The 26,439-nt window shown below is 38.7% G+C and overlaps 1 pseudogene; it reads right to left on the bottom strand.

Annotated features, from left to right (window-relative positions):
• The window catches only part of LOC140833158 (nuclear transcription factor Y subunit C-3-like), a 74,914-nt pseudogene extending 51,749 nt beyond the window's left edge, over positions 1–23,165 (bottom strand).
• Between the last annotated feature and the right edge of the window lie 3,274 nt (positions 23,166–26,439).

Raw genomic sequence — 26,439 nt, 5'->3', positions numbered from 1 at the left:
GCATGTGCATATGATGTCATTCATGATAACATGTTTCATGTTTAATTGATTATATGCATGTATACATGTTTATACTGGGATTTGTTCTCACCGGTTTTCCGGCTGTTGTTATGTCTGTATGTGTGCATAACAACAGGTGGGGCAGGATCTGGGTCACGCAGAGGATGAGAGATGGACATAGCGTGGTGATCTCGGGTTTAGCAGAAAAACTAGTAGTTGTACTTTGACATGTACTGTATTTTATTTCTAGTTGTTCAGAGTAGTTGGAACAAGACATATTGTACCTTTTGTTTGTATTTTAAATAAGGCATGTATGTTGTTTATATACCTTAGATTTAATATTAAAAAGAGAAAAATTTGACCCACTTTTATATTAACGATCCATTTTATCCCAAAGAAAAAGAGTTAGAACCCGGGTCCCCACACTATTCATGTTGTTTTTGATGAATCTACACTAACTTTTAAGCCAACTTATACAGTTGAGCTAGCTGATAGATTTACAGATATAAGCTTGGATGATGATGATGAAGAAGATATCCATCTTAATCAAAACAACCTCCAATCACCTGAACCTGAAGTATTGGATCAATCAGCTGAATTGGAAGCAAATCTTGACAATCAGTTAGTGGAGCATACAAATGAGAATCGGTTGCCATCTGAATTAGCTCCAACTGAAACTGAAGACACTCAGTTACCTACTGAGGAAATCGCTAATATAGAAGAAACAAATGCTGAACTTAGATGGAAGAAATCACATCCTCCAGAACTGGTGATAGGTAATCCATCTGATCCGGTAAGAACAAGAAATCAGATGCTTAACTTATTTATTCATTCATCCTTTGTATCTCAATTGGAGCCAAAGAAAACTGATGAAGCTCTTGCTGATCCTAACTGGATAAATGCAATGCAAGAAGAGCTAAATCAGTTTATCCATAACAATGTCTGGAACTTAGTTCCAAGACCACTCTCAAAAACTGTTATAGATACAAAGTGGGTGTACAGGAACAAGATGAACAAAGATGGTTCAGTTGTGCGCAACAAAGCAAGGCTAGTATCACAAGGATATAGGCAGGAAGAAGGAATTGATTACGATGAGACATATGCACCAGTTGCAAGACTGGAGGCAATCAGAATATTCCTTGCCTATGCTTCATTCAAAAACTTCAAAGTCTATCAAATGGACGTAAAGAGTGAATTTCTGAACGGCCAGTTGCAAGAAGAAGTCTACGTTGAACAACCTCCAGGTTTTATCAATCATCACCTTCCTGATCATGTCTATCATCTGAACAAAGCCTTATATGGTCTTAAACAAGCTCCAAGAGCTTGGTACGAAACCCTTTCAAAATTCCTAACTGATCATGACTTTTCTGTTGGATCAGTTGATAAGACCTTGTTCAAATTCTCCAAGAATGATCATATTCTACTTGTTCAAATATATGTTGATGATATTATTTTTGGGTCAACTAACCCCAAATTATGAGAGAAGTTTTCCAAGTTAATGCAGGAAAAATTCGAGATGAGCATGATGGGTGAACTGACATTCTTCCTTGGTCTACAAATGAAACAACTGGATTCAGGAACTTTTATCAGTCAAACCAAATACACTAAGGAATTGCTGAAGAAATTTGGCAGGGAATCATGTTCAGCTGCAAGCACCCCTATGAGCTCATCAGCTAAATTAGACACTGATCAAGGGGGAATATCAGTTGAGACGACGCTTTACAGAGGTGTAATAGGTTCATTATTGTAACTAACTGCTAGTCGTCCTGATATTGTGTTTGCTGTATGTATGTGTGCAAGATTCCAAGCTAATCCTAAGCAATCACATTTTTCTGCTGCCAAACGTATCTTGAAATATCTTAAAGGCACGCAAAATGTTGGATTATGGTACTCTAAAGACTCATCTTTCAATTTAGTTGGCTATTCAGATGCAGATTATGCAGGATGCAAGCTTGATCGAAAGAGTACAAGTGGATCATGTCAGTTTCTAGGAGACAGACTGATCTCTTGGTTCAGTAAGAAGCAAACATCCATAGCAACTTGCACAACTGAAGCAGAATATCTTGCTGCTGGAAGATGTTGTGCCCAACTGCTCTGGATTCAGCAACAATTGAAAGATTATGGTGTTGATGCAAAGGAATCGCCAATATTCTGTGACAACACGAGTACAATTGCTATCACATATAATCCAGTTCTTCACTCCAGGACTAAGCACATAGATGTCAGACATCACTTCATCAGAGATCATGCTTTAAAGAAGAAAATCAGATTAGAATATGTATCAACTGAACAGCAAGTGGCTGACATCTTCACCAAACTACTGGCTGAGACTAATTTTTCTCATTTTCGCAATATACTTGGATTAATTGATTTATCTTAATCAGCTGTCATTGCTATTTTAACTCGTAATTAATTTGTCAGTTTTACTGTTTTCTTGTTGATTATTCAGTGAGTTGTTTATTCATATGACTTTTAACTGATATCAGTTAGCATTTCACCAGTTCATATGTTTGCATAGTATCTCATATAGCTCATTACGTGCAGAAATAAGAGAAACGGTGCTTAAACAAAACAAAAATTTTATTTATCCATAAATGTTGGAGATGACTACATTTTCATAAGTTTCTTCTACACTAGCTATCCACATCCTCAACCAAACAGCTAGAGCTGAGGAAGAGGTCTTGCAGAAGCTGTGCGAAGAAGCTATTCCCCTAAGAGTCTCCAGCTCCTTGCGAAGTATCAGCTGGTAGAGGTGGCCCTCCTTGAAGACATCCACCCTTGCAGAAATGTTTAAGTGCTCCCGCACTTCTCTCAGCTGGGCCATCCGCCTGAAGGTGGTAGCCCTCCCAGAGTTGTACAGGAGCTCCAGCTCCTGTAACTCTTCCCAGTAGGGAAGATTGGCATAGAAGACGTTGTCCTCTATTGCAGCTTTTCGGGCGTCAAGAGAGAATGGAGAGACGTTTGAGCTACTTGCACCTTCCATTTCTTTTTGAATATTATCTGCTGATACTTGTGATTAACTCCTCAACTCTTATTTATAGGCCAAGTCGAGGAAGATGAAAGGAAACTTCTTTAAGTGACGATTACTCTACCAAGCCTCAGGATTTTCTTAATTAATCTTGCTTATATTATCGTCATTTTCTTTAATGCATCTATTAAGGGGGAATAATGGTTTAAGAGGTTAACTGAGAATACAGTTAGTAAATTCTCAACTGAAAGGACTCAGTTTTACTAACTGATCGTTCAGTTGAATATTTCACTAATCTTCTCATATAAGTTAACCAATTAAATTTATTATATTCCAAATCAAGTGACGTGACTGTCTGCTAACTCATGATGAATTTCAGTTTATAACGTGGACACATTTTTAACCGCTCAAAATTGTACACACGCTTTTAGCACACGTACACACTTTGTTTTTCCAAAATTTCTACGGATTGACACGTGTCCAGAATTTGAATAGTCACGTACATGTGTACCATTACCCGCTTCATTTCAGTTTTACCTTACGTTTATTCACAAACTTTTGAGAGCAAGAACTATTTCATCCTTCAAATTTTATTTCAGGAATTCACTCAGTTCACAATGGCAACCCAAATTCCCGCTTTTATGTTGAATGCTATGGCTATTAACTTTGGATCCATTTTATCTTTCGGCGATGCTGAAGTCAAGAAGGTATTTCAGAAGCTTGAAACTGCTAGTCTGAGAACATTTTTGGGACAATCATCACAGGACATATATCCCAAAGAACTTCAGGATTTCTACTCCACCGACATGATTGATTCTGATGGTAACATCTATTCTACTGCCAATGGTCGTGCTGACCATCACTGAAGACTCCTTTGGGGAATTATTTTCTTTACCCTCTGATGGTTTGGCACAACTCTCGGATGTTAAGGCGTCTGATATTGAAAAGATGCAAACCCTTCTCTCTGCTGATGGACGGAAGATTAAGGTTTCCGATCCTAAGAAGGAACTGAAGCATGAAGTTTAGTTGTTTGCTGATGTAGTATCCAAAGGGCTTTTGGCAAAAGCTGGATCGTTTGCTGCCCTCACCTTGAAGAAATTTCAAGCCATTTCGGTTATTATGGCTGATCGAAAACTCAACTGGAAGCATCTTATCTTTAACATTCTGAAGAATATGTTTCTGTCTTCAAAACAGTCCAAGGGTTTTGCTGTACAAATCAGTTATTTACTGAAAGTGAAAGGATTAGTGGCTGATGATTCTGAAAGGTCATCGAAATTTAAGGTGTTCAATGCAAAGAACACGATGCCACTCAAAACCAAAATGGACATAACTCCTGCTCAGTTAGTGAAAATCAAACAGGAGATTGGGACTCAGCTAGCAGCTCGTAAATCAGTTAAGAAGGCCAAAACATTGGCTCAACTGAAGGCCACCAAGAGAAAATTAGTGTTGAGTGCATATGAGTCTGAGAAAACTCCATCTCCTCAGATTGCTAAGAAACCAAGAACCCAAAGGGTTAAAACAACTTCGGAGGTATACTTTCCGACTGATACAATGATTTCGACAGATGATCAACAGCCTATAGAGGCAGTCCCTCTAAAGATCATTCCACCAGAAGCTTCAGTTGGTACCAAAAAGGAATCAGTTAGGACCAAAGCCCCTCTGATTCAGATTTCTCGTCCTACTGGTGTGGCACCTGCTAGACCCAAAGGCATCAAAATTTATAGAGCAGGTGGAATCCACTCGTACAGGATTGGAAATCCCTCACATCATGAGTACTGATAAAGGGAATGGAAAGTTGATTGAAGAGCCCAGACCCTCCAACCCAATTCAGACTCATATTGACCTTGTATGGTCAAAGATTAATAGTTTTGCTGCTTCAAAGACTAAGTCCTATGATGCTTGGACAGTCTATCGTACTGAGATTTTTGCCAAGCAACTGAAGAAGAAATCCTGTACTGAGCAAATTTATCAAACTGGAGGCTTTTGTCCTCAAGACAGTCAAAGCTGCCTCAATTGCTCAAGATATGGAGAGGAAGAGTTATTTATTTGATCGGATGAGAGCGAAGAAGTTGGCTCAAATTGTTACCAAGCTGAAGACCAACTACTTACCCACAAGCCCTACTGCCTATGCTGATCAAGCTGTAATTACTCAGCTAGACGCTGATCTTATAGGGTTACAATCTAGAATCAAATTTTGGGAATTGGATCAAGAATTGGTTCTCCATCAAGGAGATTCAGATGATGACGACAAGGAAATAATTGAAGAACCATCCTCTGAGAAGACAGAACCATCATCAGCTTTGGCAGTTGTTCCAACTGAAGAGCCAGTTCATGATAAGCCATTGTGGGGCCCTTAGCTCCTAATCGTTATTACAATGCAATCAGATTAGGATTTAATTAATCACAGCGGAAAACGAGTTTAAAATTTCTTTTACGACGAGCCCAAAACATCTCTTCTAGATTTATAATACTAAAAATAGTATTTAATCTCAAATCATAAAACATGCCCACACGAAATCAAAACCAATCATATACAAACAACTCATATCCTCGGGACATACCCCGGTATATAGATACATATACATATATACTGGGAACAAGACATAAACATAAAACCTCAGCCCAAGCTGTGGCTCCTCCAGAAGTACCCTCTCTGGTCTCCTGATATCCTGGAGTACCTGCCATTGTCCACACACAAAGACAACAACAGCCCCCCTTGGGGGTGAGCAAAGCTCCGTATGGAACAACCAATCATATATACCACAGATATCTAAACAATGATATATGGTATGCAATGCATGTATGTCGTGGAGGTATCAGGTCAAATGCCCATCCACTGAGCACATGTCAGAATCAATCGAATCGCTATCAAATCAAATCAATGCTCGAGCTGGCACACCGGCTGATATGGGAATACACATATGACAGCGTCGACGAAGCGCCGTCAATCCCACATCTCATATCCAATCATATGGGGCAACAATTGTCTATGCTTTATGGGTCATATAATACCGGCATAGCGATTGTGTTCACAAACCCCGGAATCCAATCAAATCATATCAGGGTATCCAAGGATCATAGCTCAACGTGCATGTCATGTATCGATGTATGCATAAAATGATGTGTGTTAACAAAACATTTATTTTATACATCGATACTCAAATTTCAATGTCATGTATGCCATATCAAATCATCAAATAGGCACATAGACACGTATTCCAATCCAATCCAATCCAATCATATACCTGTCGTATGTTACCCGGTCGCAACATACCTCAATTCTTCGTTCCAGTTGATGTAGCCTGAAGATATTGATATAATACTTTATCTACATCAATAACATATTCATTCCAGTCAATAACATACTCCAAAATCAATAATATGAGTTTCAAATATCATTTGAAACTTCAATAATTCATATCAAATCAAAATCATATCATAATTCAATTCAGACTTCGAATATGAGTTTCTTGTCGGTTATTCTACTACATATCAGAAATTCAACTTCAAATGCATGCTATTCCAGCACCTTGATATTTATAGCTGTTGGAACTAGAAGAAATTTACCTCAGTCAGAAGCCCTCGACGCGACGATCACAAATATATAATTTGTTTCGCGTTTGGACAGCGTTTCGAAGTCGATTTGGAAGAAAGAAATCAAAGTTCCTTCGCGTCTCTCGAATTCTCTGAAATTAACTGACGGAGGAAAAGGAAAGAAGAATTTATCCTCATCCCACCGCCTCTCGCGCTCGGGCGGTAGAATTCTCGCGCCCGAGCGCGAGACATTCTGCCCCCGGCTTTCAAATGCACCGCGCTCGAGCGGTCAAAAACTACCGCTCGGGCGCGGAGTGTTCAGTCCCCGAGAAATGTTTACACCGCGCTCGGGCGGTTAAAAGTTACCGCTCGGGCGCGGAGTGTTCTGCCCGAACACTAACTTTACATACCTTGGCGCTCGGGCGGTTATTTTCTACCACCCGGGCGCCACATGTTCTGTACAAACATTGGATTTTTTTTGTACTATATTGGCGTCCGGCCTTTCAATTCGAGTTTGTACAATCTCAATTCATATTCAATATTCATTTTCTCAATTCCATTGTCATGATATACATCAAGTACATAATCCCATGGCAATTTCATTAATTATCGATAATCATATAAGATTTACGATAATACGATACACGGTCCTTACATTTCTCCCCCTCTTAAAAGATTTCGTCCTCGAAATCTCAAACATCACAATATTCATAACATTGGCAAACATACATATGTCACCAGTTATAGTACATATCAAAACTAAAATCATAATAAGGATCAGAATACATTGAATATAATGGAATAGATGTCGTAGAATCAAACAAATGCGGATACGAATCTCGCATCTTATTCTCCAATTCCCACGTTGATTCTTCAACACCATGTCTTGTCCATTGCACTCGTACTAAAGGAATCGATTTGTTTCTCAGTATCTTTTCCTTTCGATCCATAATACGAACAGGTTGTTCGACATAGGAAAGAGAAGGATCAAGTTCAACCTCATCTGGTGCAAGTACATGTGATGGATCAGGTTCATATTTCCTCAACATAGAAACATGAAATACATCGTGAATAGCAGATAGAGCTGGTGGCAATGCCAATCGATACGCAAGATCACCAACTCGATCGAGAATCTCGTACGGACCAACATATCGAGGAGATAACTTCCCTCGCATGCCGAATCGAACAGTGCCTCTAAAGGGAGATATTTTCAAAAACACTCTGTCACCTTTCTGGAATTCCAAGGGTCGTCTTCGCTTATTTGCATAATTCGTTTGACGATCCTGAGCAGCTTTCATCTGCTGCCGAATCAACTGAACCTTATCATTCATTTCCTGTATCATTTCAGGTCCAGTCAATTGTCTCTCACCAATCTCATCCCAGAATAACGGTGATTTACATCGTCTCCCATATAGAGCTTCAAACGGTGCCATACTGATACTCGTCTGAAAGCTATTATTATACGAAAATTCAACCAATGGTAAGGCATCTTGCCATCCCATTCTAAAGTCCATCACAATCGCACGTAACATATCCTCTAGAGTCTGAATCGTACGCTCAGTTTGGCCATCAGTTTGAGGATGATAAGCAGTACTCATAGCCAAACGCGTACCCATCGCTTCCTGAAAACTACCCCAGAATTTAGAAGCAAACATGGGATCACGATCAGATACAATCGAGACTGGCACACCGTGCAGTCTCACAACATTCTCGATGTATAAACGGGCCATTCTCTTATAAGGATAAGTCCGCTCATACGGGATAAAATGTGCAGATTTCGAAAGCCGATCAATAATAACCCAAATAGCATCACAGCCCTTGGGCGAACGAGGTAAATGAGTCACGAAATCCATAGCAATATGCTCCCAATTCCATTTCGGGATCTTGAGACTATGGAGCAATCCTCCTGGTTTCATTCTCTCGGCTTTCACTTGCTGGCAGACCAAGCATTTAGAGATAAACTCAGCAATGTCCTTCTTCATACGTTTCCACCAGAATTGAGGTCTCAATGTCAAATACATCTTCCGACCTCCAGGTGAATACTGTATTTGCTACAATGTGCTTCTCGAAGAAGGGCAGATCTCAAATCAGAATCATCAGGAACTACCAGCCGACCATTAAGTCGTAAAGAACCATCAGAAGAAATCTGAAATCCAGACTGATGTCCAGCAGATACCAGTTCTTTCGACTTTTGAATCTGAGCATCGCTTCGTTGGGCCTTTCGTATTTTCGATATCAAATTCGGCTCAATTTGCAATGCTGAGACAGTGACAGAATTCCAATTCGAGTGAAAAGTCCAACCAGAAGTACATATATCTTCATGTACTTTGGCGATATTGACAGAAGATAAAACAGAATCATAAACTTTACGACTCAAGGCATCCGCAGTAACATTCACCGATCCAGGGTGATATTGAATCTCGCAATCAAAATCTTTCAGGAGATCCATCCACCTGCGTTGCCTCATATTCAGATCAGATTAAGAAAAGAGATATTTCAGACTCTTATGGTCCGAATAGATAACAAACTTTTCTCCGTACAAGTAATGGCGCCAGATTTTCAAAGCAAATACAATGGCGGCCAGTTCAAGATCATGAACCGGATAACGTGTTTCATGAGATTTCAATTGACGAGATGCATAAGCAACCACTTTGCCGTGTTGCATCAGAACACAGCCCAAACCTTTACCAGACGCATCTGTACACACCACAAATCCTCCGGTACCTGAGGGAATAGTAAGCACAGGTGCTGTGGTTAATCTCGTCTTCAATTCAAGAAAACTAGCTTCACATTCATCTGACCAAATGAATCTCTGATTCTTCTGTGTCAGTTGAGTAATAGGTTTAGCTATCTTTGAAAATCCTTCAATAAAGCGATGATAATATCCGGCTAAACCCATGAAACTACGGATCTCAGGAACGTTCGTAGGTCTCGGCCAATTCAATACAGATTCGACCTTCGCAGGATCAACAGATATGCCATGTCTCGAAATGACGTGGCCCAGAAATACCACCTTGTCCATCCAGAATTCACATTTGGACAATTTGGCATACAAATGACTAGTACGAAGGGTTTGAAGTACCAATCTCAGATGTTCAGCATGCTCCTTTTTCGATTTCGAATAGACAAGAATGTCATCAATAAACACAATAACGAATCGGTCAAGATAATCTCGAAAGACCCGATTCATTAAGTCCATAAAAATAGCAGGAGCATTCGTAAGACCGAAAGGCATAACCAGAAATTCCTAATGGCCATACCTCGTACGAAAAGCAGTTTTGGGTACATCTTCGTCTCGAACTCGTACTTGATGATACTCAGAGCGAAGATCAATCTTCGAGTAAACAGAAGTACCCTGAAGCTGATCAAACAAATCATCAATACGAGGAAGTGGGTACTTGTTTTTCACAGTAGCCCGATTCAGTTGCCTATAGTCGATACACATTCGCATCGTACCATCTTTCTTTCAAACAAATAAAACTGGAGCTCCCCAAGGTGATACACTCGGTCGAATATATCCCTTATCGAGAAGATCCTGTAATTGTTCTTTCAATTCTTTCAATTCCAATGGTGCCATGCGATAGGGAACTTTAGAAATAGGCGCAGTCCCCGGCACAAGATCAATACTAAACTCAACTTCTCGATGAGGAGGAAAATCAGGAATCTCATCGGGAAATACATCCGGGAATTCTTTCGCAACAGGAATCTCAGATAAAGAAGATTCCTTCTTCGAAATATCAATAGCGTAGATAAGATAACCCTCATCTCCGCTAGTCAACAATCGAGACATTTCCAAGGAAGATACTAATGGAATTTTGGCTTGGGAACCCTTGCCATAAAAATTCCACTTGGGTCCATCAATTGGTCGAAATCGAACCACTCCATGACAACAATCAACGGTAGCTCGATTTGTTATCAAGATATCCATGCCAACAATACAATCAAAGTCGTGCATTGGGAGGACAATCAAATTCAGAAATACCACATTATCCTCATATATCAATACACAATTATGCACAACTTTCTCAGACAAAATAATCTTCCCTGCTGGCGTGGCTATCGACAAAGTATCATACAACGGGGTGCACTCAATATCGTGAGATGCAACAAATGCATGAGATATGAATGAATGAGATGCTCCTGTATCAAGTAAAACACGTGCAGGATAATCGCAAAGCGTGCAAATACCTGCAATCACGCCACCTAGGAGCTTCTCTCGCCTGATCCTTAGTCATGGCGTACACTCTCACTTGAGGAGGAACTTGGGCACTCTGACCACCCGGTCCTCGATATCGTGGGACACTCGACTTCTGAAAAGATGAAACAGGAATAGCAGGTCTCATCGTACTAGGGCCACCTCTAAATCCTGACTGGGGTTGAGCAGAAGTCGTACCCCTGTTCGGACATACTCGAGAGAAATGGCCTTCCTGCCCACATTGATAACAAGTACCAAACATACCTCGACACTGCTCGATAGTATGTTTACCCCCACAATGACTACAATAGGGAGCAATCACAGGACTCCCTCTCTGTGATCCACTACAGCTCGAAGAAGACGAAGAAGCAGAGCCCGTCTTCTTGAACTTCTTACCTCTCGGTCGCAAAGTAGGCTGCTGAGCTGACACCGGTGGTGGAGGAGTATATTGTGGACCTCCCCGCATAAGTCTAGCCTCGGCTGCCTTAGCTCGTTCAACTGCCTCTGCGTAGCTGGTAGGCAATCCAGAAACAACATATGTATATAAAGCAGGATGTAAACCATTTACAAATCTGTTATATTTTGTCCTCGCATTCCCAGCTACGTGAGGTGCATACTTCAGTAAAGTAGAAAATTTTGAAGCATACTCTGCAACAGACATCGTTCCCTGCTGCAGATTATTGAATTCATTCTCCTGAGCAGTATAATAAGAAGGAGGGGAATACTGCTCCAAAAACTGGGCCTTGAAGACATCCCATGTGACTTCAGTCCCGGACCTCTTTCAATCCAATCTCAGCGACTTCCCACCAAGATTTAGCTCGGTCTTTCAGCTGATACAAAGCAAGTTTCAGTCTCCGAGCCTTGGAATACTCAACAATATTAAACAAGTGCTCGATATCCTTTAGCCAGGCCTCAGCTCTTTCAGCACTCTCAGTGCCAAAGAACTTCGGTGGTTTCAGATCCTGGAATCGAGCCATCACAACATCCATGGACAATCCTTCAAATTGCCCAACAATCCTCTCAGTACTGCTACTCACAGTTTCATTTGTGTGATCCATCTACAAATCAAAAGATGAATATCACAATTTCATATCAATTCATAATATCATCATCTCATGTCATCAGTCTCATCAGATACTTACTCAAATCAAATCACATAAGAGCAAGTAATACAAATAATTCAAACACATACGCACAGTTCATTTGTGCCTATAAAAAGTGTACACAAGACTCAATCGAGCATTCCCAGCTATGCTCTGATACCACTTTGTGTGGGGCCCTTAGCTCCTAATCGTTATTACAATGCAATCAGATTAGGATTTAATTAATCACAGCGGAAAACGGGTTTAAAATTTCTTTTACGACGAGCCCAAAACATCTCTTCTAGATTTATAATACTAAAAATAGTATTTAATCTCAAATCATAAAACATGCCCACACGAAATCAAAACCAATCATATACAAACAACTCATATCCTCGTGACATGCCCCGGTATATAGATACATATACATATTACTGGGAACAAGACATAAACATAAAACCTCAGCCCAAGCTGTGGCTCCCTCCAGAAGTACCCTCTCTGGTCTCCTGATATCCTGGAGTACCTGCCATTGTCCACACACAAAGACAACAACAGCCCCCCTTGGGGGTGAGCAAAGCTCCGTATGGAACAACCAATCATATATACCACAGATATCTAAACAATGATATATGGTATGCAATGCATGTATGTCGTGGAGGTATCAGGTCAAATGCCCATCCACTGAGCACATGTCAGAATCAATCGAATCGCTATCAAATCAAATCAATGCTCGAGCTAGCACACCGGCCGATATGGGAATACACATATGACAGCGTCGACGAAGCGCCGTCAATCTCACATCTCATATCCAATCATATGGGGCCACAATTGTCTATGCTTTACGGGTCATATAATACCGGCATAGCGATTGTGTTCACAAACCCCGGAATCCAATCAAATCATATCAGGGTATCCAAGGATCATAGCTCAACGTGCATGTCATGTATCGATGTATGCATAAAATGATGTGTGTTAACAAAACATTTATTTTATACATCGATACTCAAATTTCAATGTCATGTATGCCATATCAAATCATCAAATAGGCACATAGACACGTATTCCAATCCAATCCAATCCAATCATATACCTGTCGTATATTACCCGGTCGCAACATACCTCAATTCTTCGTTCCAGTTGATGTAGCTTGAAGATATTGATATAATACTTTATCTACATCAATAACATATTCATTCCAGTCAATAACATACTCCAAAATCAATAATATGAGTTTCAAATATCATTTGAAACTTCAATAATTCATATCAAATCAAAATCATATCATAATTCAATTCCGACTTCGAATATGAGTTTCTTGTCGGTTATTCTACTACATATCAGAAATTCAACTTCAAATACATTCTATTCCAGCATCTTGATATTTATAGCTGCTGGAACTAGAAGAAATTTACCTCATTCAGAAGCCCTCGACGCGACGATCACAAATATATAATTTGTTTCGCGTTTGGACAGCGTTTCGAAGTCGATTTGGAAGAAAGAAATCAAAATTCCTTCGCGTCTCTCGAATTCTCTGAAATTAACTGACGGAGGAAAAGGAAAGAAGAATTTATCCTCATCCCACCTGCCTCTCGCGCTCGGGCGGTAGAATTCTCGCGCCCGAGCGCGAGACATTCTGCCCCCGGCTTTCAAATGCACCGCGCTCGAGCGGTCAAAAACTACCGCTCGGGCGCGGAGTGTTCTGTCCCCGAGAAATGTTTACACCGCGCTCGGGCGGTTAAAAGTTACCGCTCGGGCGCGGAGTGTTCTGCCCGAACACTAACTTTACATACCTTAGCGCTCGGGCGGTTATTTTCTACCACCCGGGCGCCACATGTTCTGTACAAACATTGGATTTTTTTTGTACTATATTGGCGTCCGGCCTTTCAATTCGAGTTTGTACAATCTCAATTCATATTCAATATTCATTTTCTCAATTCCATTGTCATGATATACATCAAGTACATAATCCCATGGCAATTTCATTAATTATCGATAATCATATAAGATTTACGATAATACGATACACGGTCCTTACAGCCGCTTTCACCTCCTGGTGAACATCAACTGTATACTGAAGCCGGGCTTTCTTTCGCACACATTGATGAAGTTATTCAGGCCGTTGTGGAAGAATCCCAGATAAGTGAACCCATTTCTGACAAAGTTGATCACTCTGCTGATCAAATCAATCCAGAGGTCACTATTCATTCAGAAGAACCTGTTCATCCAGATCTATCTACTGATCAGGTAATCCCAACTGATGTACCAGTTGATTCAATCGATCATCTTTTAGAGGCACCAGTTTCAGTTTTGTCACCATCTGCTGAACAGAATCCTCCTTCACCACCTCGGGATCAAGGAGAAATCACTGCTGCTGATATTTCAGTTCGAGATGCTGCTGAAACAGTCTCAACTGACCAAGCCTTAATAATTTCTAAACTTACTACAAGTGAACCAGGAACTTCTCGACAGTCTCCTCCTCCATCTTCATCAGAGTTTGATCTTATTTTTGAAGAAGTTCAGAATATGCAGGACATTATGAATCAAATGCTTACTGCTATCTCCAAGATTCAAAATACGCAGTTATCACATACTCTGAAGATGGACCATAATCAGCAGTCCTTATAGAAACTGAACGCCATACAAACTGCTGTTACTTCTCTTTCGTTTGCGGTTGATGAGATTCAGAAAAATAGAGGAATTTTTTCAAGTCTGACTGCCACTCAGGACTCTATTAACAAACGAGTCGACAGTGTGGAGTCACTTGTATCAAGAAAAATCGAACTGCTACAAGTCACTATGTCTACTGCTATTGACAACATTTCAACCTCTGTTCAGCTCCTTTCCACTGACGTTCGAAAATTATCTCTCAAGATGGAGCTGTTTGACAAAAAGAGGGAAGAGATCAAGGAGATCTTAGAACAGCAGAAGAAACAATAAGAGCAGTATCTATTGTATTTATTTGAAGAAATGTGAATTCAGTTGATTCATTTAATCGACATCTTATTTTATCTACTTTGAATTCAATCAAGTCTCTTTCACTATAGTTTTGTCAAACACCATAAAGGGGGAAATTGTTGGAAACGTAATTCCGGAGTTTGACAAAAGATTTACCAACTGAATCCAGCAACTAACTGATCGACGTAACTGAACACGTCATCAGTCAGCTGATCGCTTCAACTGAAGTCTATTCCATCGTCTCATCAGTTGAAAGCGACAACCGACAAATAGTACAGCTATCTGCAACTGGTAGTGGCTCGTCGCATTTCAGAATGAACAGTGTAAGATTGTCAGAGTATATCGACGTGGCAATTAACGGTTAGAATATTCAAATATCTTTAATGTTACCGTTGAGAGGGAAGCCTATAAATAGTCGAAGGCAACAACTGAAGAATACCCCGACTCTCAGTTATCTTATCTTACTTGCTGTTACGCTGCAAAAATATCTACTCACATTCAGAAATCAAAGCTCATGCTTATCAGTTATATCAGTAGTATTCAAGACTACGTTCTCGACATCAAATAGCACGTTGTAATCTATTGATAGATTTTCTAAGTTGTGCTAAGATCAGTTACGATCTGTAAAATTGTTGTATACTAAGAGTTTCAGTATTGGCAAAGTGATAAGTCCAAACTGAAGTGGGTCAGTATACCATTTTGTATTTGATCAAAGTCTTTTAGTGAATATCCTATCTTCGTGATAGAAGGGGTGACGTTGGAGTTATTCAAGTCTCCGAACATCTAGAAACAAATTGTGGTGTTATTACTTTCAGTTATCTTTTTCAGTTAGATACTCTATATTTCATTCAGTTAGATTTCCTGCAACTATTTTATTCAATTTAACTGATTGTTATTGATCGAAGGGATATATAGATTCAGTTTGTAACACAACTGAAATCAGTTTGTCGAAGAATAATTTTATTTGGGCAGTGTTTATTCAACCCCCCCTTCTAAACACTCTTCACCCGATTCACCGATCCTTTCAGATATGTATATTAGAATGAATGTCATTACATTCCGCATTTAATATTGTATTTTTTAAAAAAATTAGACCATATTTATTATAATTGATTAATTAGTCCCAATGATGATTAAAGAACATGATTAGCGTCCGGGTCCCCACATGTACCAAGCCTATAATTGGTAATAGTAACATAGGGACATATTAAAAAGTATAATTTTATACTCGAAAGTGGAAAGACAATTTACTAGTCTGAATTTTGTCTTGTGTATAAACGGGCCATGGCAAACAATTTATCAATTACCGAACTTGAACTAATAGAAGAAAGGTTCGGGTAATCTAAATCATTGAACCAAGTTATCTTAAAAATGGAACCTTGTAACTGAAAGATTGATCACACAGAGAGCATCAATCCAGTTCCTGGTCCTAAAGAACTGACACGCCGCAATCATGGAGATTAAATGTAAAAAATAAAGGAAAATTGAATTTATAACAACAAATATCAAGAGAATAAGCCAAGAAGAGCAATTAATAGAACTTAGGTTTCTAGATGGCGCACAGACTATAAATTATGTAGATACCAAACCTGCTTAAGAATCTGCAGGCGACGGAGGTTGTTGCGCCCACATTGGCTGACCCATATAAGGAGGAGGTTGTTGACCATAAAGAGCAGGATCCACAGGCTTCCCCAAGAACATCTCTGGAGTGCCACCTTGTGGTGCCATATAATAGTAAGGAAGCCCTTCAGTAGGAGATCCAACAGGAACTGGTCCTCTCGGCATTGATGCAAGAACCTCATCTTTCAAGTCCTCCTGAGGTATAATGTAATGCCCAAGAATTATAGAATTGATAAACCAAGATTGTTAATCTTCGTTAATGTAAGACTCGAAAGATATGAGAATGCATGACATGCAATGAGGGAAGAAAGATTTGAGAAACCAGGTGTTGCATGATCAGAAAGCTAGAATTTAGAAGTTTGCACGACCGCACCCGCGGTGCTAGCACGACCGCACCCGCGGTGCATGTGCAGAAAATGAAGTACAAATCCCGTAGACACACCGCACCCGCGGTAGTAGACGGAGCGCACCCGCGCTGATGACACCGCACCCGCGGTCTTGTAGGAAGCGCACCCGCGGTCTGAGCTGCCGAAAAAGTAAGGTTAGACATTGCATGGAGCGCACCCGCGGTGCATATATGACCGCACCCGCGGTGCGACGTGCTGCACAAAGAAGCGTGCCACGTTTTCCTTTATGCATGTAGTATATATAGAGGTGATGGCACGTTTATTCTTCAGAAAATGCAGAAAAGGAGGCGGAATCTTGGAAGAAAATCCTTACGCCTTTTCAATTTGCGATTGTGGAAGAATCTGTCTATCAGAATTCGAATCTGAACGCAGCAGCGTGTTCCTCTCGACACGAGCTACACAAGGATGTAAGTTTCGTTACGTTTTGTGATGTTTTGAAATTAGGATGTTGTTAGAACTGAATATGATTCAGATATGGTGTTTTTGCTGTAGTGATCATTGTATAATCGAAGACAGATTGAAGAATAGATTGGTTATACAATTGTGATGATTTTCAAAAGATATTGATTGAGATTAAACACTAGATTTGTATTGTTCTTGATTGAAGAATAGAGAGATGATTATTCTTGTATGTCTGGATAGATTATTCAGTAGATATGTGAAGTCAGATCGAAGAAAGAATACCGTATGTTTGTGTTTTGGATTTCAGCATCTCTGAAGATGTAATTGTTAGATATTCATATGCTGGAAACAGATTGATCAGATTCAGATATGATTTCGATTAGATTGTGATATTATTGATATGACTCAGATTGTATCTTGTTCAGACATTGATCAGATTGTATACTGAATTGAGTATTGATCAGAACAGATTGTGAATTGAGTTACACATTGATACAGTGTATTTATATTGTCATTTCAGATCGGATATGGACAGACTGGACTTCAAGACTTCGTCTTCCTCAGACGGGGACGACAAAGGTATAATTCATGTGATATTTGGGAAGATATAACTCAAATCAGATCCTATTTGAGTTTCCCAATTAAATCACATACTAGACCTATTGTTTATCTTTTGATTATGATTGTTTATAGATTTGTTTATAGAACTTGTATACAAATCTTGCTATACTTTGTTTACAGATCATGTGGCATGGTATTAGAATGATTATGCTTGTTTACAGATTGTGTATTCATGCATTAAGATAGGACAGTCTGGAGATCAGGCAGACTTCTAGATGTTCGGCGATATCTCAGCTTAGGGGAAGATCACCGCCCCTTTGTAGACGTGGATACAGATCAGGCCGAAGTCTAGGAATAAGACGTACCGTCACCCCGATTGGAGAGTAGGTGATAGATCGTCTTATTCACCCCGGGATCCCTAGTTATAGATCGAGTCAAGTCTAGACATGATTTGATTAGGAATTCATGCTTATATGGATGTGGCTCCTAGATCATGGGACCCATCGTTATTGCTTTCAGTTGTGCTAGCATGTTTTATGATTTAGATTGTTTATATGCATGTTTATCTGATTTGATCTGCATGCTTAAGTTCATAGATTATGAAATATATTGTGTTTATACATGATCGCATGTTTTATGAATTAGTTTGTGTATATACATGCTTACCATGTTTTATACTGGGATTTATTCTCACCGGAGTTATCCGGCTGTTGTCGTGTTTTGTATGTGTGCATGACAACAGGTGGGGCTGGATCAGGGTCGAGAAGATGACGAGAGAAGACGAGTTTAGCGTGGCGATTCCGGACTTACAGTAGATTGGATTTTACTACTTGAACTTCAGTAGTTGAACCTTAGATTAATTAAAAAGACTGTTGTACATTATTGTATCTTTATACTGAAATGTAGTTTTATACAGATATGTATATCATGTAGATGCCATTACCTTCCGCACTTTATTTTAAAAAGAAAAATTTTTAGACCCTGTTTATCAGAACTGATAATTAAATCCCAACGATGATTAAGAAGATGATTAGCGTCCGGGTCCCCACATACAATGTCAACCAAAAAATCAAATATGTCGGTCCTTGTAATCGCTGCAGCAATATCATTTTTCTGGAGCGTCCTCCTTTTGTTCTCTTCAGTGTGGTTCCATGCACGTAGTGTCAACTCAAGGATGAACATCTCACAGGCTCGTGCAAAGATAACAGGTGCTTCAGCTGAGATAATTCTAACATCTTCATCGGCTTTCATTATCTTCTTGATTCTAGCCAGTGGCAGGCTATGGTTCTTAAAGTCCGTTACCTGATCAATGTCTTCATATTGGCTGGCCCAAAAATTTTGGAGTTGCTGTTGCAATTGCTGCTGCTGATGTATGTGCTGGTAGGCAGATGATGATGTGCCATCTGAGCTGGAGAAGCAGAAAGACCACCAGCTTGGGACAACTGAATCGATCCAACCGGTGCTGGAGAAGAGGTTCCAGCCATTTGGTTGGCCGGATATGACATCATGCCATATGGCATCTGAGCAGAGCTACCCACCACCCCAATACCCGGCGACTGTCCATTTCCTTTCTGCTCCATTACAAATTATAATCTTCGGAAATATTTTACTCTTCAAACTCCCTAAATCACCAGTAACACATGATAAGAACGACACTCCAAATTTTTAAAAATTTAAGAATTGAATTTCTGATTGACGGCTTTTATAATCATGGTTCAGCATCACAATATCTTCACTACACAGGACACACGTGTCTCCAATATCGAATAATCAAGATTAGCCACTGAATAATTTTATAATGCTATTAAGAGACAAAGCATGAAAAGTACTTGAAACAAAGACAATGCCCCTGAAGCACAGAAATACGATAAAAACCAACATAAACCCTCCACATGATAAAAACTATAAAGTTATAATGCTCTCAAGAGACAAAGCATAAAAAGTGCTTGAAACAAACACAATTCCCCTGAAGCACAGAAATACGATAAAAACAAATATGAACCCTCCACATGATAAAACATTATAAAGCTGCAAGACATGGATAAACAGCGTACTTCTGTACTGCATAACTTTTAAACCAAATGACTAAAACGAAAAATTCGCTTGTGATGGAATCCAAACGTGGTGTCAAATCTTAATAGAAAAATGGAAACTAAAATTTTCAATTATAGAATCTGTGGTTATATTTATGTATCTTATCTCATATACATTGGCAAATTAAAATGGGTAAAATAAGGTAGAATTAAACACACATATGCACACCCTCTCAAGAAAATATACACATCTCTACAACCAAGGAAAAGATGAAGAATAAAACGAGAGACCTCAACATTTCTAAATCTCAGTTCGCATCTCATGCTTCACAACAAAATACGTATTATAGAACTTAAAATCAAAGAAAAACTAACCACAAAGTTCCCAAGGCTAGGTCAATGATGCTTCCGTAAATTCTCACTCTAAAGACAGATTGCTTCAGAGCTTCAAAATGGAAGTATTGGATAGAATAGAACTAAAGGTTACCCATTTTATCCTTAGTTTCCAAAACAAACTAACATACGAGTCATTTCATAATAAAGACATGTCATAAAGAATAATTAAACTGTGTCTCGCATGCAACCACGGTAGTTAATGCACCAGCTCATTTACGAGAAATTGTTTGTTCGAAGTATTAAATGCAACCAAAACATTTAACTGCACACGTTCCATGTATAAAGCACTCGAAACTGATCTCTTCGTCAAAATTTCTTCAAGGACCACGAAAACAACTATTTTCTACAAGTAGGACAATTAAATGGAAACAGCTATGAAAAAGCACAAAAATTGAAACTATAGTCAACCAAGCGCAAGAACAAAGAGGAGAAACTCTATCCCAAGAAACTAATCATGGCAGAAAAGGATGAATATCATGCCCCAGCTCCAAACCGGTGCAAACCACGATTGTTGAAAAACTAGTAAAACATTTAACTGCACGTTCCGATTAAATAAAACTAGTAAAACATTTAACTGCACGTTCCGATTAAAGAAAACTAGTTAAAATGAAATCAGATATGTGGATCTAAGTTTCAAGTTGTAAGGCTTGAAATTTATTAGTCTTCATTGATGTAAGACTCGGAAGATATGAGTATGCATGTTATGAGAGTATAAACCCGCACCTAAACATAAACCGCACCTGCGGTTATTAAATTCTGAATTTTGGAAGGTGAGGCCGAAAGGACACTGCACCCGCGGTTAAAGAAAGAGTGCACCCGCGGTTGATGACCAGTAGGGTAGCAAAATTTGCAGAATCAAGACCGCACCCACGGTCATAGAGGGACCGCACCCATGGTGGACTTTCCAGAATTTTAGGATGAGATGCCGAAGCTTAGGCGCACCCGCGGCAGTAGATGACTGCACCCGCGGTCATACGTGGTGCTTGAAAAATAATAACACTTGTCCTTGCCATGCAATATGAGTTATATGTGTCTTCATTTCCTACAGAAATCAACATCAAGAACCGAGAGCATTTTCAGAAAGGTGCAAGGCTTCTCTCATTTTAGAATTTAGATTGTATAACATCCAACCATCTAAACTTCATTCCAAGCATAATTCTTGCTCCTCTCATCAAGGGCTACAAGGATATGTAAGTTTGGGTAAGTTTCAGCATCTTCTGAAGTATAGATGCTGGAGAAAGCTTGATATAATTGAGATTATATCTTTATATGATTATAGTGATTGTAGATTCGAAAACGGATCGAAGAAATGGTATCGCATGCATTTGTTATGAAATTACAGCATATATGTGATGAGTTTATGAAGCATATTGAAGTTATTAGATGTATATGCTTGTGTTACGAGTTGGTGATATGGAAATATTGATGTTTGATTTGTTGGCATTACCAGTATCTTGAGATTACGCTGTTATGCCGTCGAAATAACATCAGGATTGAGTATTACACTTCACATAAACGTGTTGGTTTATTGATTGATAGAGTGTTATCCGACATTGATATTTCAGATTTGATATATCGACAAATTCGACTTCGAGACTTCGACCTCGGCAAAGACTACGATAAGAAAGGTATAATTCATGTGACTTTGGGGAGATATAACTCAAATGAGATTCAATTTGAGTTTCCCAACAAAATCACATACTAGAATAGCTGTTTATTTTCTGATATGATTATGATTTGTTTATACATTTATATTCAAATCTTTTGATATGATTATGCATTTATAGATTTATATTCATGCATCTAAGTTAGGAGAGTCATCGGCAGATTTGTCAAACTTCTAGATGTTCGGTGTATCGACGCATAGGAGCAGACTTCCTCTGATTGTAGACATTCGATACAGACATGACCGAAGTCTAGGAATAAGATGTAACGTCACCCCGATTGGGAGGGTAGGTGACAGATAGCGACGTTTTATTCACGCCGGGTTCCCTAGAGTTATAGTTGAGTCGAGTCAAGACATGATTTGATTTGAGTTGCATGCTTATATGGATTGGGTTTCAAAGACTATGGAACCTATGTCTTTTGATTTTATTCATGATAGTATTCTTCATGATTTATATTTTGTATATGCATGTATACCATGTTTTATACTGGGATTTGTTCTCACCGGAGTTTCCGGCTGTTGTTATGTCTGTATGTGTGCATAACAACAGGTGGGGCAGGATCAGAGTCACGACAGAGATGAGATCGAGATAGAGTGGTGACTTCGGGCGCAGAGAGCTGCTAGTGATTTTTATTAGACTTGTACTATTGGTGGATTGTAGATTTTATTAAACACTGGTTTGTATGAATGTATTAGAACAAGACATGTAATTATGTTTGTGGAAATAAAATAGAGAACTATTTTGTGTTTGTTTTATGTACATTTGATTTAATGTCAAAAGAAAAATTTTGACCCACATTTTTTAATAAAGATCCGATTAATCCCGAAAAGAACTAAGTTATAGTCCGGGTCCCCACACAAGTAAAGGAATCACACCTTATACCTATTAATACTAATAATTTCCCCCAGGTGTAAAGAATTACGACTCCTCACTATCTTGCAGAAATTAAAACTCATCTCATGCTCCATTTCTCCTCTCGCATATAAATAATCATACCAAAAATTCAATTAACTTGCATTTTGCAAGCATGTATAGGTACGTACTATCATAGAAAAATAACTTACAACGGGTAAACAAAAAAAAACAGAACAAAAGTAGATAAATATCGAGAAAAAACCCACAAATAAGAAAAAACCATAGTTTAGCAAAATATCAAAATCAAATCTAGACCTTTTCCAGCAATAAAAATCTCTGAACGAGACATAAAACAATAAGTTTCTGATAAAAAATGTAGGAAAACCAAAGTCAAGAAAAAGATTAGGGCTTTTACCAGTCAGTGGAAGCTGGAATTTGTGATTGAATTGGGGCCTCTGGAGTCTGGAATAACCAATTTGAATCCAGCTGCATTTATTGTTATTTTTTTTTAATTAAAGCAACCTTCCGAGGACAAAGTTTGGTTTGTCAAACTAGATTCTTTGTGAATTACCAGAATAACCCTACTCATATGATTTTTAAATAAAATTCAAAATATATATGTACTAATATTATGTGTTAAAACTTAAATCAAACTGCATATCTCATCTATGGGATGAATTATATTTAAATATATTACATCTTGTACAAATTTTTTTATCCCATTGGATAGCAATAAAGATATCACTAAAAAATATATTAATTTTAATTTATGTCAAGCTCATAGATGGGATGAAGAAGATCTAAACATGATTAATTTAAATTGTTAATTCATTTTGAATCATTTGGTACGAGAAATCGAACTCATAACTATTAATCAAACTTTCACAAACTTCACAAACTCAACACCTATTATAAAAAACCATATCAAAACTATTTTAGCTTGTCTCCACATGGCTTGACTCACTAACCATTACCCAATGAACTTTTAAAATAATGTTTTAAACCATTTTTATATTTTCAGTTCAAAACACCTTTTAGTACCTTTTGCAAAAGTAGCACCCCGAGTTATGGTAGGCAAGCTTAAAGGCCCTAACCTATCTTTATCATTTTTTTCAAAATTATTAATTAATTACTCATTATTAAGTTTTATTTCTTTCGATCTTGAAATTTCTTTTCCAAGAGACTATATCATGACCACAATACATCATTATGTTATGAAAATAATAGTAATAGTATTACAATGCAAAAAATTAAAACTTTTAACGAAAATAATTATTTATTATATTTTAAAGAAACTTACTGTAGAGGCCCGTATTTCGTAAACATAAATTTGCGGAATTATTTAAAAAATTTCTCTTTAAATAAATAACATGCCTCATCCATAAATAAACTGATAAAATATTTAATGTTTAAAGTAGCAATGGAAGTAAATAATGTTTTCAAAACCACACATTAAAATAATTCTTCAAAGTAAAAAGCTGAGTTTGAACAAAAATAGTAAATGATAAACATGATGTCCTAGGGTTCCTACTACTGCCGACCCAAGCTAGCTCACTGATCCCCGTCCTCGGTCCCGACCTCATCAGTATATACAACAATCAAGTCTAGTGAGTCTAAAGACTCAGCATGCATATATCGAATAACAAGTAAAATATATCATAAAATTTCATGCCATGTAAAAATATCATAAAGCGTGAGGTAAAAATCGTGTCATGGATAATTATAAATACGTGCATATCTGAAAAATCGTACGTAAAATGTTTGCTCGATAGAGTCCTGTCATAAAATAGCATATCATAATTGTCTGTTGAGATAATGTTCTACGAAAGTGGCCCCTAACATAACATAGCATAACATGCACGTCTGATCAGACTAAACCACAGTATACTGGGCGGTAGAGATCATCACAGCCCTTGGACTGGATATCCGTACCCATACATGAACAAGAACCGGTCGTAAATCACCGGGTGAAGCAATAATCCCATAAGCGTTAGGTGCATACAAGACATATCGCATATATCTCAAAATAAACATTTTTCTATTTTTATGCACGTAATATAATTAAAATCATGTTTTTACCAAATGGGTTGGATCGTTTCCAGGCTCGCTGCAACCTAATTCTAACATGAGACACATGAAAATAATCTCAACTTGACCAACACTTCATAACCGAACCCAAAACGAGACAATTATGCCCAACAAACTTAGTATCCATCCATGGCTTCGTATCAAACCGAATCAACATTGAACCATCGTTCAGTCGTGATGAAAATACACCTAAAATGATAGAAAATACATACCAAGGGCTGTAATACAAGAAAATTGTGCATGGAGGCCAAAATTATGGAACGCTCTTTCGAGAGTCACTTTGGCACATTGCAACGTAAATTCTCATACGACTTCTAAACTTAACCAAATCACAAACGGCCAAAAACATGATCTTTCTAAATCAATAAGGTACTGTCTAGTCCAAGGCCATAGGCTAAAAGCCAACCAAGAACTCGTACGTGACCTCTGAACCGCAGCAAAGCTGCTGTAAAATTCCAGCGGCAGCATCTGTGCTTGCTTCGCTTCGATTACAAGGCTAATGGTCATTGAGGCTTGAACCACCGACCAGAGCCTCTTCCCAACATCCTAAGGTATAGGCTTGAACCATGGCTAAGGGCCCTAGGCCAACCACAATCTAAACAAACACCTACGACAATCCAAAGTTCCACCCGAGAACACCATGATGTACCGTGGGGGTGTTGCTTCATTTTGTTGTCATATATCATTCCGGTAGCCATATGATCGACCATGGCTTGATCTAGAAATCATGAAGTATTATGTGAACCATGGCTAATGGCTAGAAGCCAACCAAGATCAACACAACACCCAAAAATTCGAAACTCACACACACACAAATCAGAAAAGAGAAACCGAGGGACTTGTCTTGTTTGTTTAAAATTTTGATGGGATCATGAACCAAGCCATGAAAGACCATCTTGGTCACGTCCTAGACATGTTAAGGGAAGGTCCTAACCATGGTTACAGGCCCAAAAGCAAACCAAGATTCGAACCTCCTTGAACAATCAAAACCAGAAATTTTGAGACTCAACTCGCAACTATGGTGGAGTTGCTGTCAAGTCTTGAATCCAGCGAGTTGGGCGCTTAAAATAATGGACCAACATGATCCAAACTCACCCTAGCACATGCCTAGATGCAGTCTTGAACGCCTGGAACCAAGCCAACCCCTGAAATCACAAAAACACTACAAAACCGTGAAGAACAAGTGAGAGCCGAAAAATCTGCACATGATTTTCGAAAATTGCTACCATGATTTCGGTTTTGCTGAATGAACTATGAACATAACTGTTGGAGTAGGTGCCCGTCAAGCCAAGTGTTGGCCGAGGGTTCACAATGAAACTCTATGTATAAGCAATCTTTATTTTAGTAATATTTGAAATTATTATTTTGGCACATCTTTATCTGTATACCCATGCTAGTTGCATAGATAAAGCCCTTGAATATACAAATAGTAGAAAGAATATGAGATGCTCATATGATGAGTATCTTGAAACTCATATTTGTAATACTGTATATTCTAAACGGTTCCTAGTCGATTCAGCCGCCACTAAGAATGATATAGGCCGCTAGAGATCGAGACTAGTATCTGTGATGTGAGTACCATGTTTCATTGGTAGGGGACATTGTGATGTCCGAACATGCAGATAGGTGCTCCTTGTAGAGTGCACTGAACAACCCTCCATAAAGGACTTTCCAAG

Source organism: Primulina eburnea, chromosome 5, assembly GCF_022965805.1.
Source record: "Primulina eburnea isolate SZY01 chromosome 5, ASM2296580v1, whole genome shotgun sequence".
NCBI lineage: Eukaryota > Viridiplantae > Streptophyta > Magnoliopsida > Lamiales > Gesneriaceae > Primulina > Primulina eburnea.
Note: the sequence above shows the minus strand (reverse complement) of the source record. Positions and strands in the feature narration are given on the sequence as shown.